Source organism: Schistocerca americana, chromosome X (assembly GCF_021461395.2).
Source record: "Schistocerca americana isolate TAMUIC-IGC-003095 chromosome X, iqSchAmer2.1, whole genome shotgun sequence".
Lineage (NCBI taxonomy): Eukaryota > Metazoa > Arthropoda > Insecta > Orthoptera > Acrididae > Schistocerca > Schistocerca americana.
Window position 1 is genome coordinate 470,030,987 of NC_060130.1, and position 16,831 is coordinate 470,047,817.

Genomic DNA, 16,831 nt, shown 5'->3' on the forward strand with positions numbered 1-16,831 from the left:
CCTCACGCCGCCCTGTTCAGATCTACACCTCCATTTACTTCGAAAGTCGCTTCCCTTAGTAACAAGCACTGTGATTGGTGATAGCGCTCCCTTCATGTCTCCAAGCCAACACACACTCACAAACATTTTGAAACACATTCGAAATACTGGAATTACATTTAAATAACTTGAAATTGAGTAAATATTCCTACGGCTGGAGCATAAACACGCTCTAACACACATTATAAAATACATAAACAAATCAAATAAACATATATCAAAAGAATAGAAACAAAAGGTGGGCCAGTAGCCTAATGTCTCTGTGCTTTCTAAAACACAGTAAATAATTGACCAATTTCTTCATGAATAGTATATATCGGATGTAAAAAAAGACATAGATGAATAAATATATTTATAAGCATGCTGCTACCGTTTTTTCTTGTAGCTGTGGAGTACTTATGGCCTGGGACAACGATAGCAATCAGCCACTTTGAACTTCAATAACTCGTGTACTATTCAAGTTACATGCCTGTAATTTATACCAATTTAGGTTTACGCTAATATCTTTCTAAAGACATGTTGATCGACCAAATCGGATGAACCGTTTACATTTGGGAAATTCGTTGCTGGGTATTACTTGTATAATTTACAGTCAGATACAAAACTTTAAACTAATAAAGATATTGAAAATTACACCATAAGAATCGTCGTTGAAATTATGGTAATGTACTTGTTTCTTTTTAAGGTATCATGATTCCTCTGGCTATTATTAATTTCTATATGAACTGCGAAATGTCTGCCATTAAGGTTTCACAAAGTCCACCATCTTTGGCACTCCCAGTATGTCTCGTTCATCGACACAGCCTCACCATGGAATTCCCAGCCATGCTGTCGGCGTGCACCATGGCTAACGTTCGGCACCACGTGGCCGCGGCCCGCCGAGAGGACCCAGCGCGGCCACGCCAACTCCGAACTTAGAACACTTCCAGGACGCCACAACTCGCCCATTACCTCAAAATGTTGACCCATCCAAAATGTACCTTGTCTAGATAGTCCTGTGGTCAGTTGATTTCCTTTCTTCCCCTGGTAGGTGTCAGCACCCAAAGGTGCCTGAGTGTTGAACAGGAATGGTTAGTTCATAGACAGTGCTGTGACATCTAGGACAGAGACTCACAACAGTATCGTAATCATGGAATCGAATGCTATTACCGTGAATGCCATCGATCCCAATGATTAACTCGTGACAAGAACTAGAAAGCTTGAATATTTGAAAAGAGAGAATTCAGAGAAATGGCATTTGAGGCTGACTGCAGAACGACTCTGCAGACCACCGTACATTTCGCATAAGGACTATAAAGATAAGATTAGAAAGAATAGGGCTTGCATGGAGGCATATAGACAGTCGTTTATCCGTCGCTCTGTTAGGCGGTGGAAGAGGAAACAAATTGACTTGTAATGGTACCATCCCAACAACCACCACACGGTGCATTGTGGAGTATGTATGTAGATGTACATGTAGAAGTATTGAGCTAGCATGAAGCTGTGAGCTGTGACGCAAGGCATGGTTCATAATGGCCGAATGTGTGCTGATTAGTCTTCCACATTCACTTAAGAGACTGTTAACTGGTGTGTTGGTCCCTCGTTGGGTGCTCTCATGAAATAGATAGTCTCTTGCAACATGTCTCACGAGCTAATGAATATGCTTGTCTTCCTTTGTTTTGGTTTCCTGTCGCAGTTTCCTTTCTGCTGAATGTGTATCCTCATTCAGCAGACAGTGTCGTAATGTGCTGATGACCTGACCTACTTGTGACATACTAGTTCTTTTCCTGCTTCTGCCTCTGTCTCTGTCATGACTCCAAGCTACATGGGGCAATGTGAATGAGTTTTAATAAACTTTTCTAAGTTCTCCTCATTATTATTCCTTGCCGTAACATTTCCCTTTTTTGCTTAGGATTACTTTTCCATCTGAGCTTGATATTCACACAGCTGCTTATTTTTCCTCCAAAGGCCTCTTTAATTTTCCTGTAGCCAGTATTTATCTTCCCCCTACTGGCATATGCTTCTAATTCACTCCGTTTGTCCTCTAGCCACTACTCCTTAGGCATTGTGCACTTCCTGTCAGTCTCATTTTCTAGATATTTGTATTCCCTTTCACCTGCTTCATTTGCTGCATTTCTATATTTTCTCCTTTATCATTTAGATTCATCATCTCCAGTGTCATTCAAGGATTTCAACGAGGCCTTGTCTTTTTACCTATTTGATCATCTGCTGCCTTTACTATTTCATCTCTTAAAGCTACCCATGAAAAATGGATATACGAAAAGCGCAATTAAGAGAGCTTTTCAGGAGTATGAGCCAGACCAACCAAAAAAGAGAAAGAAGAAGCAAATGTAAAGTCTATAGCCTTTCTACCGTATATGGTAACATTTCATAAATTCTGAAATAATAACGAAGAAGCATAAAGTAGGTGTGGTATTCTTCCCACCGACCAAGACAGCAGTGCATCTGGGAGCTGTGAAGGATATCTGCTTTTACGAGTCTTATGAAATTCCATGTGAGTGTGGTAAAAGGTACATACGACAAATGGTACTCACTGTAAAAGAATTTTGCATCGAAAACTAACGATACACCCTTCTTCTACAGCCTAATAAATTATCATTGGATGAACATTGTATTTCCGCTGGTCATTCCATGGATTGCATTAAAGTTAATATACTAGCCACAGCTTCATCCTATTGGGATTTAGTGGTCAAAGAAGCTGTGGAAATACAATTAGCAGGCAGCCTGCTCAACCAAGGGAAAGGTTTCCAATTCGAGATTTCACGTCTGCCCTCTCAATGGAAATATTCCAAGTCCTCAAGCCATCCATAGCTATCAATAACACACTCCCAAGCACTATGGATCCGTTTTTTCTGCCCTTGTTTTGTATTGCTCTTAGACGGATTAAGTTTAATCGCCGGCCGAAGTGGCCGTGCGGTTAAAGGCGCTGCAGTCTGGAACCGCAAGACCGCTACGGTCGCAGGTTCGAATCCTGCCTCGGGCATGGATGTTTGTGATGTCCTTAGGTTAGTTAGGTTTAACTAGTTCTAAGTTCTAGGGGACTAATGACCTCGGCAGTTGAGTCCCATAGTGCTCAGAGCCATTTGAACCATTTAAGTTTAATCTGAGACTGGTGCTCTTGTTACCAATAGTACTGTCCCCTAGACTTAGAACTACTTAAACCTAACTAACCTATGGACATCACACACATCCATGACCGATGCAGGATTCGAACCTGCGACCGTAGCGGTCGCGCGGTTCCAGACTGTAGCACCTAGAACCGCTCGGCCACTCCGGCCGGCCGACAGCATTGTTCTAGCCGGCGTTGACTGCAAAAAATGGTGCAAAAGGCTCTGAGCACTATGGGACTTAACAGCTATGGTCGTCAGTCCCCTAGAACTTAGAACTACTTAAACCTAACTATCCTAAGGAAATCACACAACACCCAGTCATCACGAGGCAGGGCGTTGACTGCTTCTGCCAAGCATTCAGCGCTAGTGAGTTGCTACCGGATTGTTGTTTATTATTCCTGTCTTACTGTTCCTATTGATACGTATCGATAAAACGAATATCTTAAAAGACCTATTTGGAAGCACTGTATCGAATGGGCGCGTTAAATTCCGATTTAAGAATAATTTTGTTTGTAATGGGAAAAAAACTTTTTGTTGACAATGGTGTCACATGAAAGGCGCAACGTGCAGTTATTGTTAGCGGAAACTGTAAACATCTCCGGAAACACCAGAGAAAATTTGCTTGACGACAGTTTATAACCAACAGTTGGGCTATAGTAGTGGCCTCTTATTGTCATGCCATATACTTCCGGATTGCTTGGCAGTTCAAATAAACTCGATATAGATGGCTGCTGCTATGACTCAGGCAATAACAGGTCATCAAACACCCCACCATGTCCTCGGCCAACTAGGGTTACATTAGGGGCTCCTTGTGCTGTGGACGATAGCTACTGTGACTGCTACGGCATAGTCGAACGACAACAGGCCCGATAGGTCAGGCAGATATCCTGTGGAGAGGGATTATTGCCACTGCTGAGGTACTAGTACCTCGTGGAAAACATCAATGTGCTCGTTTGTAACAATGACAATAAAAACCTAAGTATAAACACATTAAATAAGGGAATGTCAGTACGTTACTTATTTATCGCAGTTGATCAGCGAGTTTGTAAAATACTCATGTAATAGTTCTCCAAGTCTTACATGGAAAGTCTGACAAATGCTTACTGATAGTCTTCTTCACCCCATGTGATCGCTGCTACTGCTGGCAGCACTTCATACTGGACAAGTACAGACAGGAAATGACAGTATACACGCAGTTACAAAAATTGGAATTGCTCGGAGGATTGGGGGTGGGAGGGAGGTGGCAGCTTGCACGCCATTGGTGCCCCAGAAGACTATATGTGTAACTCAATTGGCTATGGGAAGAGGGGGAGGGATGATGTTATCGCACGAGTAGTGGATACTGACGTCAGCGATTCCAAGAGCCAGCCGCTGTGGCCGAGTGGTTATAGGCACTTCAGTCCGGAACCGTGCTCGTGCTGCAGTCGCAGGTTCGAATCCTGCCTCGGGCATGGATGTGTGTGATGTCCTTACGTTAGTTAGGTTTAAGTAGTTCTAAGTCTAGGGGACTGATGACCTCAGATGTTAAGCCCCATAGTGCTTAGAGCCATTTGAACCATTTTTGATTCCAATAAATCTGTTGCTGACGTCATCAGTTCTAGGAATGCTAAAGCTGATGTCAACGAAATTCCAGCCAGAAACCGCAGTAATCCTCTACTGCAGTTTCGTGAACAACAAAATCCGGAAATCTCTTTTATATTGTTTCTAGAGATGAGCAGCATAGGAGAACCCGTGGTGAAGTAAATTGGAGTAACATGCCGATGCATTCATACTCTCAGCTGTTGTAATTTAAATAGCCAAGACTTGATAATGGTATCAGATAAGTGGATGGTGTCAAAATTGTGCTAAATATGATTTATTTCTTCTTGGTCTTTTTACACTTGGCAAGGCACGGTCACTGTCTTTCGTCACCTTACGTAATGATTTACTGCCTTAGTATAAACATTATGATATTATTCCTGGTTTAGGTTGCCCGTTCTTTGCCAAATTACTTCAGGCATATGTTGTGATATTTTCTACCATTATGCCTGACAGATTCTTGAAAAAATAAACCTGAATACCCTGATGAGTCAAAACATTACGACTACCGCCTATCGGGTGATGGTATACTGCTGGTGCCTCTGCAGGCGAGTGACGCAGTAAGGTAAGTGTAAATGCGGAGCAGAGACGAATGGCTGATCGTTCTAGAGACAATAGGACAGCAGACTGGGAAATCCACTGGAATAACCGACTATGACAAAGGACAGATTGTTATTGTTGTGGGTTGGCAGGAGAGCCAACCCCGTGTTATTAGAGGAAGCCGAAAGGCACGCGTTTTAGCTCACGCAGGCTGGCGTGAGGTCTGGAACAGGACAAGGAAATTAGACTTTAGAGAAAACGGACGTAGCTGGTGGAATACTTAACTTTCATCCATTAATGGTGAACGTCGCTCTTGGCGGTACATGTTTTACAGTATCAATAGTAACTGGTAATGGCGCCTTGCTAGGTCGTAGCAAATGACGTAGCTGAAGGCTATGCTAACTATCGTCTCGGCAAATGAGAGCGTATTTTATCAGTGAACCATCGCTAACAAAGTCGGTTGTACCACCCGGGCGAGTGCTAGGAAGTCTCTCTAGACATGCCGTGTGGCGGCGCTCGGTCTGTAATCACTGATAGTGGCGACACGCGGGTCCGACGTATACTAACGGACCGCGGCCGATTTAAAGGCTACCACCTAGCACGTGTGGTGTCTGGCGGTGACACCACAGTTATGGCCCAAGCTAGGGAACGAGTAGCTTGGAAACGGTGAAGCTGCTCAACTATTCGCGCTCTACTGTCACGAGCATATATGGAAACTGATTGAAGCACGGTGAAGCTATGAGTTGACAACAAACTGTTGGACGTGCACGCATCATCACAGAGCGTGGAGGTCTGGCACCTGTCCGCTCTGCAAAGAAGGGTATGAGGTGCTCTGTGGTAGATTGGGGAACAGAGTATAATGTAGGTGTAGGCACAAGTGTTTCGGAGCACACAGTTCAGTGCACATTGCTAAACATAGGCCTCCACACCAGACGATCCGTACGTGTTCGTATGTTGACACAAGCAGACTGTCAATTACGACTGCAGACGGGATCATCAGGATTTGACTTTGAATGAACGGCAGGATGTCCATGCTTCGAAAAATAACGTTTATTGTTACACCGATCAACAATGGTGTCTGTATAGGTTGTTATCCAGGTAAACTGATGATCGAAACAAACACCATGCCAAGGCTGCGGGCCGATGGAGGCTGTGTTATGACATGAGTGACATTCATCTGGGTTTCCCGGGACGAATGGTACGGATCGAAAGCACCGTGACAGCTGTAGACAACGTGAACAATATCGTGGACGACCTGAATGCCTTTGTGTTTGACGTCTACCCCAACGTCAACCAACGGCATTTTCAAACAGAATAAGTGTATGTTTCTCAAGACCAAATACGAGATGAGGTAGTTTGCAAAGCATGATAATGAACTCATGATGATAGCTTCGCCACCAGATTCGCCTAATCTGAACCCGATGAAAAACGTCTGGCCCGATATCGGACGCGCAAACCACCGACCCAAATTACGACAATTATGTATGGTAACCCGCCCGAAGCCATCTGGTGCCTCATAACTACGGAAACCAATCAAGAATTTTTCTAACTCATGTCACGCAGAATTCCCGCTGTACTGTGTACAAAAGCTGCACTCATGTGCAACTGTAAAGGTAAAGTTCTGTTTTCTGGCCCTAGACGGGCCAATTGGACCCGACCGACCGCCGTGTCTTCCTCTGCAAGTGGCGGCATTGGTTAACGTATGGAAGGGCCTGTGGTCAGCACACCACCCTCCTGGCCGTTGTCGGGTATCTTTGCATTGGAACCGCTACTAATCTGTTGGACAGCTCCTCAGCTGGCTTCTCGAAACTTGGTGCAACCGATACCAGTCGTAGCTCCTACCAGAAATCGAACCTGCGTCCTCCGCATTTCAGCCAGTTGCTTGACAAATAAGTTTTTTTAACTATACAGTTAAAGTTTTGTGTAATTTTTTGTATTTTACATAAACTAATTTTAATTATACTTAACATTATTTTTTATTTCAGTTCAGTAGACTCATTATATCTATGTTTCAGTTCAAGGAAAACCTAATTACTCTACTGCAGGTGGTTCCTGAGATTTAGAGAATAATGCGACTGAAAATGTAAATTTTGGAAACTGCTTCTGAAATCTGAAATGAATAGAACAAACTTATGTTTTGTTTTTTACTTTAACTCACCCAGAAGTACAATGCATCGCACTGTATATTATCCTCCTGATCATTTTCCATGGATCTCATTCTTTTCTCCCTTCTGGACTCCTTAGTTACCATATCTGCTACATGCTATGCTTTATCGATGTGAACCTTGCCCATCCTTTGTAATTCTGTAATGCTGTTTACTCCGTAAATAATACCCATATCTCGTATGCTGTAGCACTTTCACCCTACCGATGTTGCCATAGTTAAAAGCAATAAGAGCACCACAGTTTACCGTTATAGTGTCTTCCTCCCAATAAAGTCATTATTTGGTGTGCGAGTTCATAGGAGATTTTTGAAAGACTTGTTTGGACTGGGAGTCTGCCCATTTAGACACTTCTTCAACGAGTCATAATATGCTAGGTCTCCGTAAATGGGCTTTATGACTTCCATGACTACTCCTGGAGTGGAATGTTTCTGACAGTATTAAGCAGTTGAATACTGAACGTTGCGATACTTCCAACTGGAAAACGGAACTCGAGGGCTAAGTTGATGTATTAGTTCTTGAAACTGTATCAGAAGTACCTGCATTTATCACATCTGGTTCCTGTTTTAAATACATTGGCCACCTTGGTACCTAGGTGTTTTTCCACTTATCAATAACACTGCTACCACAACTTTTAGTTTCCGCAGTGTAATGTTCATGTCTATTTTTTTGGTATAAAGTATAATGTGTTCAATAATTTTAATTACTTCGTCATCAAAAATGTGTGTGAAAATCTGGATGGGAAGCTTGATATCAAGTAAGAACTTAGGACGAGTTCAGGATTATTTCAGGAGTGGTAGGAATATCTGTCTGCTACAGAGAACGACCTCATTTGGCTTTACGTAATGCTTTACGGCACACTTTTGTTCTGTTATTATTATATACTTTTTCACACACTGTTTGCAGTGATCTACTTGACGTCTCGTGTAAGTTTACTTCTTCAGTTGCTGTTAGAATATTTTTGCTTGCCTTCAAAGAAAGTAGTTGCTATTGCCTCTGGCGTACCTCTAAGCAGATTGCCGTATAGGTTTTCACCATTCTTTCATCGCTATTTTCATCGCAGCTGTCGCCTCCAGATTAAATTGAGTCTTCAGGTGGCCCAATGTAAACTGTTTCTTCAGTAAGATCATTCTCCTCTTTCGAAATCGCCACAGTCTCTTATGCGCTTAATCTCATTTACAAAAGAACGAAAGACAAATGGTCGAGCTACACGGTGTCACTTGTTACCAACGTGCCAATGGTAAAACATCAGGGAAGACCACATTTTTAAAATTATTTTCTTGTACGACAGTTACCAGTATTGTGCTTCACACAAAATTAGAAAACTAGAAGTGGATAAGCCAACATATTTCACAACCATTTGTCATTCAGTTTATTTTCTGCAAATCATGCCCTTCTTGAAGTTTTATTTCCTCGGCAAACAATTAAAAGTACTTTTATAATTTAGTTCTTGTGCTTCAGCTAAAGTCAGTAATATAAGTATCCCTAGGGTATCAACACTAGCTGGTGCAAAGAATCCCTGGAAAGTCTTTGAAAGTTTTCCCAGAAGTTTTCCGTAACGCTCCACTTCTACAGTAGTGGGCACTAATGGGTTAACTTGTGTTCAGAGAGCGAAGAATGTAAAGATGTGTTTACATCTACAAGCATATGTAGTTCTTTTCTTCACGTTACCTGATAAAAATAAATTTAAGTGGTCGGGTGCTGTTCCCTAAGTCCTCTATATAGGCATGCACGAAATTAGAAAATATTATGTCATTAATTTCGATCATGACATCCTGAATATTGCTCGATTAAATTTGCGTCAGATGTCACAGAAGATATTAACAGACGCCCCGTCATCTCTTCTCTTTCTTCGGCATTTGTGTAGCCATATCCAAGTGACCTATCACCCATAGTAAATATGACAGTAATAATTTCGGTGGTTGGATGCCTTTCATATAGTCACAAATTATCAATTACTGTTAGAAACGAAGCCGTATGCTCCATCTACCCATGAACAGAATAACGTTTGTTCAATATATATTCGAATTTTAACAGCTTATGTATTGTGTTTTGAATAAAGGGATGGGCAATTCTTCAGTCATTAGTCTTCACAAGTGTGTACAAATGTTCGTAACTACCCTCTGACTAGTATTTGTTAAGCCGGTGCACGGATACGATACCGGTTTTGCCATCTACCAGACTCACAAATTGCCGCACTGAACGTTAAGTGGCGCGAACAACTTAATTGCCTTTATATTTTGGTAGGACTCTGTTCAAACACCTATTAATATAAAAGAACAATGTTTCATCGATTAGGAGAGCCCTAATTTGATTAGATAAATAACGGAAAAAGGAACTAAATTATGTAAAGTATACACCAAAATGTTTACGCTCTTGTGTAATTCACTTGTCAAGAAATCTTCCCAAGTATCTAAATCAGTTCATGAAATGATGCAGATGATCAAGATACGTGAAATACCTTGCATAACTACAGTCTTTTTTTCTTTACAATGGATGATTTAATGAAAAAATAACTAACTTTCATCAATCATGGAAGTGTGTGATCTAAATTATTTTACCCCAGGTGGACGATCCACCGTACGCCAGTACGTCAGCAGACATTCGGATTCTGGGGAGTCTGCAACATTGCACAAAGACAAGTCGGAGTGTCTTGGAATCTCATCCAAATTTCAATATAGGCAATCAACGTACCTAGCAACTTTCAATGCAAACTCATTGTTGAAAACCGGAAAACTAAAACATCTAACAGATACGCTAAAGAACCACAACATACTCATAACAGCCATTCAAGAAACACGATACATGGATACAGATACCTTCGATTCCGAAGGTTTTAGGATATACAAAGGTAAAGTGGGACCGAGAGTAATGAAAAATGTACCACATCTTGGTACAGCCTTTATAATCAACAAACAAATCTTGAACTCAATAGTTGGCTTTGATTCCCAATCAGAAAGAATCTCAAGTCTTACATTCACAAGCACAAACAAAATCTACACAATTATCAATGCACATGCCCCTATAAACGAGGATAACAGGAAAAACAAAGAAAAAGTGGAGGCCCTTTGGAATCATCTAGATGACATTATTCAGAAAATTCCAGATAAAAACATCATCATTCTTCTTGGAGATTTTAATGCACGGATTGGTAAAGAAAAAAGATATAAGAAAATAGTTGGAAACTATCCTGCACACAAGAGAACAAACAGAAATGGTGTGAGACTAATAGAACTTTGCCAAGCACACGATTTAATTCTTAAATCCACAGCTTTCAAGAAACTACCACGAAGACAAAAAACATGGGTATCCCCAAATCCTAGGCTTGGGGAATTTCAACTTGATCATGTGGCAATTAAGAAGATTTCTAGCAAAGAAATCATGAACGTTAGGGTACTCAGGGGTGCAAACTTGGATTCAGACCATTACCTTTCTAAAATTAAGTTCAAAGTCATCCCAAACAGGAAACGCAGCGTGAAACAAATTAAGGGTCGGAAGTATAGCACAGAAAAGATATTAAAGTCAGATGAATTCACAAAAGCAACAGAAACCATTCAGACACAAAGCTGGGGGGATATCATGGAAAACCTCATTACTACAGCTGAACGGATAGCACCTAACAAAAAAAGTAAAAAACATGCCTGGTGGTCGCTGGAATGTGATGCCCTCATTGAAACGAGAAAACAGGCATGGCAAAATTGGCAATCACATAAAACAGAAGAAAGTAGACCGAATTTCATTACAGTTAGAAAACTGGTAGATAAAAATATAAAAAGGATTAAGAAGACACATGAAAACAAAACTCTCCTCCAAATTGATGAAGAATTTGCTAAAAACAACACAAGGAGCTTTTACAGAACTTTCAAACAAAGGTTATCAAGATACAAAGCACCCACCCTCCAATTTCGAGATGTAAATGGGACCATCGCTCACAACAACACGGAAAACTGCAAAATACTAGCAGGCTACTTTGAGAAACTCTTGAATTGTGAACCCATCCTTGAAAAATTTGAATCCACTCCAAACAACCGTGAAAAGCCGGATTCAGAACCACCGACGACTGAAGAACTACAGAAGGTCATCTCAGAACTTAAAAACAACAAGGCGTCCGGAGAAAATCAAATAGTGGCCGAACTATGGAAAAAGGCTGACAAAAATGCAGTTACATCCCTAAAGTGTGTTTTCGATCAAATCTGGAAAGAGGAAGAGATCCCCGCAGAATGGAGAACAGCTCTCATCCACCCTATCCACAAGAAAGGTTTGAAGACAGACCCCAACAATTACAGAGGAATATCACTGCTGGATATAACGTACAAGATTCTTTCTAAAGTCCTTTTGATCAGGGCAGAGCCGCAATTGGATCCGCAAATCGGGGAATACCAGGGAGGTTTTAGAAAGGGTAGATCATGTTCGGAACAAATACTAAACCTCAAAAACATCATGGCTTACCAAAAATCAAGGGCAAAGACATACGTAATCTCCATCATTGATTTCAAAAAAGCATATGATTCGATTGATAGAGAATCTCTGTTATCAGTCCTGGAAGAAATGGGTTTGGATAAGGAAACAACTAGTATTATAAAAGCGACCCTTACAAATACATTTTCGAAAGTTAAATTTATGGGCGAACTATCGGAACCCTTTGAAATAAAAACGGGATTGCGACAAGGCGATGGGCTCTCACCGTTTCTGTTCAGTTGTGCTCTTGAGAAAGTAGTCAGAGAATGGAACACAAATATTAAGAGTGGTATAAGACTGGGTTGCAAAAAGAAGAATCTTAAAGTAAATTGCATTGCTTTTGCAGATGATATGGCCCTGTTTGCTGAAACAATGGAAGAAGCACGGGAGCAAATCCTTGAACTAAAGAAACAAGCAGCTAAAATTGGTCTTCACATCTCCTCTGAAAAAACTAAGATATTGACAAACATCAAGCACTCATGTAAATACCTCAAAGTTCAAGAACAGAAGATTGAAATAGTAAAAGAATTCAAATATCTCGGAGAATGGATTACTTGGAATGCTGGGGAAAGCAAAGCAATGGAATCCAGAAAAAATAAACTTGAATTGGCCTTCCAGCTAACAAAAAATACATACAACAAAAAATCCCTTTCATGGGGGTCCAAAATTACACATTACAAGACAGTGATTAAGCCAGAAGCACTGTATGCAGCAGAAACACTTAACATGAATTTCAAAGGCCAAATGGAGAAGCTTGAGATAAAGGAAAGAAAAATTTTAAGAAAAATCATTGGGCCAAAATTTCAAGACAATAAGATTATATACATCAAAAATGAAACTCTCTACAAGAAAATTGAAAAACTTTCAGATTCTATGCGAAAAAGGAGAATAAATTTTTATGGTCATCTTTTCAGAATGAATTCCAACAGATTAACTAAACAAATCTTTGACTTCTTCCGTAACCGAAAAACGAAGCCCAACTGGTTTAAAGAAACTGAGAAAGACCTAGTGGAATTAAATATTTCAGAAAATTCACTTATTGATCGAACTGCTAAATTAATTACTAAAGATGAAAACATAAGGTTCCAAGACAAATCCACACAAAAGTCCAAATCCTTCATCTCGGAAGAAGAGAGGAGAAGAAGATCAGAAAGAATGAAGAAATACTGGGCCCTAAGAAAAGAACAACACACAAAGAAATGATTGATCCAGCGTACCCCAAAGAGGGTGAAACGAAAGAAGAAGAGAAAAGAGGTATGATTCACTAAGGTGTGTAATCATCGAGAGACTGATAATTTGTGTAATGGTTCTTCACTTCGTGATTTGCGTATAGTTTTTCAAGACGGAAAACATTTTTGATGAAAGGGAAAATTTCCATTTGTTCCTGCAGCAAGTAGACATACCATCTCCTGTAAATATAAAATAAATTGTCGCCACTTGTGAAAATCAGTTTAATTAAGATCGAAATATTTAAACTACCACTCCCCACATTACGACACATCTATAGAGGTGATTATTTCAGATAGCGTAGCTTTTGTCTTAGCTGTGCCACGCTGGAGGTCTCTTTGTTCTCTAATTCTGCTCTTCCTACGGCTGAGAAGTGCGCAGTTGTTCTCCTGTTCTTCTCTTTAAAGGCGTCGTCTCATTTTTCCACTGAAAAAATAGCATATGAGAAAAGTTTACGTCGCGAGAAGTTAGGGTTAGTTATCTCGCTAAATTACTCTGTTGCCCTCGTTGTTCCAGAGTACACAGCTCATCCACGTTGATTAAACACCAACTTCCCCTTCACTGATAACAGCGGTAGCAGTCCGTTGATACACGTCGCCTACAGCTTTACCTCACTAACACTTATGTTTGCACCCGGTTGGTAATGTTGTAATCATGTGAAAGAAAACTGCTTCGACATATAAAGAGGGAAAGTTAAGAATATTAGTTTTACTTTCCTAAGGGAATTCACTCAATCACTCTTAAAGAAAATCAGACTAAGACGGAAGAAAACGATTATTGTGTGTGACTCTCATGATGAGAAGACGAGATCATGTTCCTAGAATACTAGTTTGAAATAGAAATGAAAAACAATACTAGTTTTCTTTTTGAAGTGTCTTTCTTATTCCAATATCTTTTTTTCTAGGCGTGTGTAGATCAGGACGACATCAATGTAAGTTTATTTAGGATGATTCTATATCGTTTTTTGAAACACTTTCAATTACATTTTTCCACAGCCGGCTCTAATTAATGAAGGGGAAAAGCAGATAATTATTACAGGAAATGTGATTATCCCAGTACGGAGCCAAAATGCGTTAACGTGGATTGAGCAAGAGCAGGCTTTGCCTGCAGGGAGAGCGACTGTTGAGACTAAGTTTTGGAAAACAGACACAAGTAACACTTGGTACTTTTTATTTACCGGTTTCGTTCCTCAAATGAACAAGTGCATCACAGAACATGTAGATTAAAGTTGGTTGACGTCACTAGAGATTAAACTGACTGTACTGTAGTACTTGAACCTGCGCTTAAATTTCGTTTAAGGTACAGTAATAAACGATGACATTGAAAGCACCAAAAATTAAAAAAGTACTTTTAAAGTACTGTAGCAAATGATGACATTAACATACCTCAATAGGTATGGGAAAGGCAGGCTGGTAAAGCTTATAGGTGACAGTGTAGTGGGTGGTGGTGGGATCACAAATGGAAAAATTCCTGTAGTAGTTGGTGTTAGAGCTCCACCACTATTAGATTGAAGTCAGCTGATGGGTATACCTGCGTAAAGGAAGTCCCTCTAACTAAGGGCTCACCTTCAGAGGACATCATGTTTCCAAGCAGATACGGAATCAGCATATTTCATCAAAATATAAGAGGTATTAGAGATAAGGTTATTGAAGTGCTTATAGATGTTGAACCTGAAATTATTGATAAGTCGGAGCACCACTTAAATAATTTGACAACTCAGAGGCTTCCTTTACCAGGATACAGATTAACTGACTCTTTCTCAAGAGGTACCATTATGGAATACGCGGAGTAGCCCACAATTGGTTCATCTCTTACTTTAGCAACAGACAGCAAAAGATGATTATTCACAATGTTGAGAATGGCTGTGACGTGGGGTCTAATTGGATACAGTGAAGGGGTGGAGGGGGGGGGGTGCCCCAGTGATCAGTGTCGGGGCCACTCCTGTTCCTTATTAATATAAGTGACATGCCCTCTAGTGTTGAGAGTAACTATTAAGTATTTCTGTTTGCTGATGACACTTGCTTTGTAGTAAAGGATGTTGTGTACGACATTGCCTCGGTTTCAGATAGTGCAGTTCATTACCTAAGTTCATGGCTTGCAGAAAATGAACTAATGCTAAATCACTGTAAGACTCAGATTTTATAGTTTGCAATAGACAATTCAACAAAACCTGACGTTTTAATTTCACGGAATGAGCATATGATTAGTAAAACTGAGCATTTGAAATTTCTAGGTGTTCAGATAGATAGTAAAATGTCGTAGAAAGCCCACATTCAGCAGTATGTTCAAACATTTAACGCTGCCATTTTTACTATTCGAACGGTGTCTGAAGTGAGTGATCGTTCGACACGAAAATTAGTCTACTTTGCTTATTTTCATTCGCTTATGTCGTATGGCATGATATTTTGGAGTAACTCTTCCCATTCTGAAAGTATATTTTTGGCTCAGAAACGGGTGGTTCGGGCAATAAGTGGTTTAAGTTCACGAACCTCTTGTCGACCCCTGTTCACGAGTCTGGATATTCTGACATTGGCTTCTCACTGTAAATATTCCTTACTCTCACTTCTTGTTAACAATATTAGCTTATTCCCAAGAATACCGGGCAGAAATTAAACCTGCATTTGGATCGGACTTCCGTAACTCTTTTGCAGAAAGGTGTGCAGTATACTGCTGCATCAGTTTTCAATAACTTACTATTCGAATTTAAAAAACTTAGCAGAAATCCACGCGCTTTCAAATCGAAATTGAAGAATTTCCTCATAGGTCACTCCTTCTATTCTGTCGAGAAGTTCCTTGAAAAATTAAGCTCATTCTTGTTGTATTGTTTATTGCGTTTACGTAAACCTATGGAATGACTTTTTCGGATTTATAAACATTTTATTTTTATCTGTTATTACTTTTATGTTGTAATTTCATGTACTCACATGTTCCATGACCTTGGAAATTGGCCGACCGCTGTAGCCGAGAGGTCCGGAACCTCGCTGCTGCTACGGTCGCAGGTTCGAAACTTGCCTAGGGCATGGACTTGTGTGATGTCCTTAGGTTAGTTAGGTTTAAGTAGTTCTAAGTTTAGGGGACTGATGACCTCAGATGTTAAAAAGTACCATAGTGCTTAGAGCCATTTGAACCATCTGAACCTTGGAGATTTGCTCCTCAATTTGGTCCTACGGAACATGATGTGTAAATAAAAATAAAAATAAATCAAACAGTTCATACAGCCATTAACATTGCATTCCAGCAGCAGTCATGCATATCATGAAAGCTGTAACTCCTTAGGTTCTGCAAAAAGCTATTACAGAGACCTAGCAAATCCTGAATTACTATACAAGTGTCTGCATGGTCAGACTCATAATCCCAGAGATCGTTCAATAATCTTATATGGACTCGCTTAGAAAAAAATGTTTTTGTTGGAATGAAGACACTAAAGTTGGGGTCAGTGATGCTGTTATTGCTTTCAATGATGGCAGATTTGGTAGGGTGAGAGTGCTACAGCATATGGGAGTTATTCCTGGAGCAAACTGCATCAGAGAACTTGAACCGATGGACAGGTTCGCATTCATAAAGCAGAGTACGCAGCACAGCTGGCCACTAAGGAGTACAGAAAGAAGAAAAGAAGAAAAAACTTTGAGAAAGATCAAGAGCCGCGCGGGATTAGCCGAGCGGTCTTAGGCTCTACAGTCATGGACTGTGCAGCTGGTCCTGGAGGAGGTTCGAGTC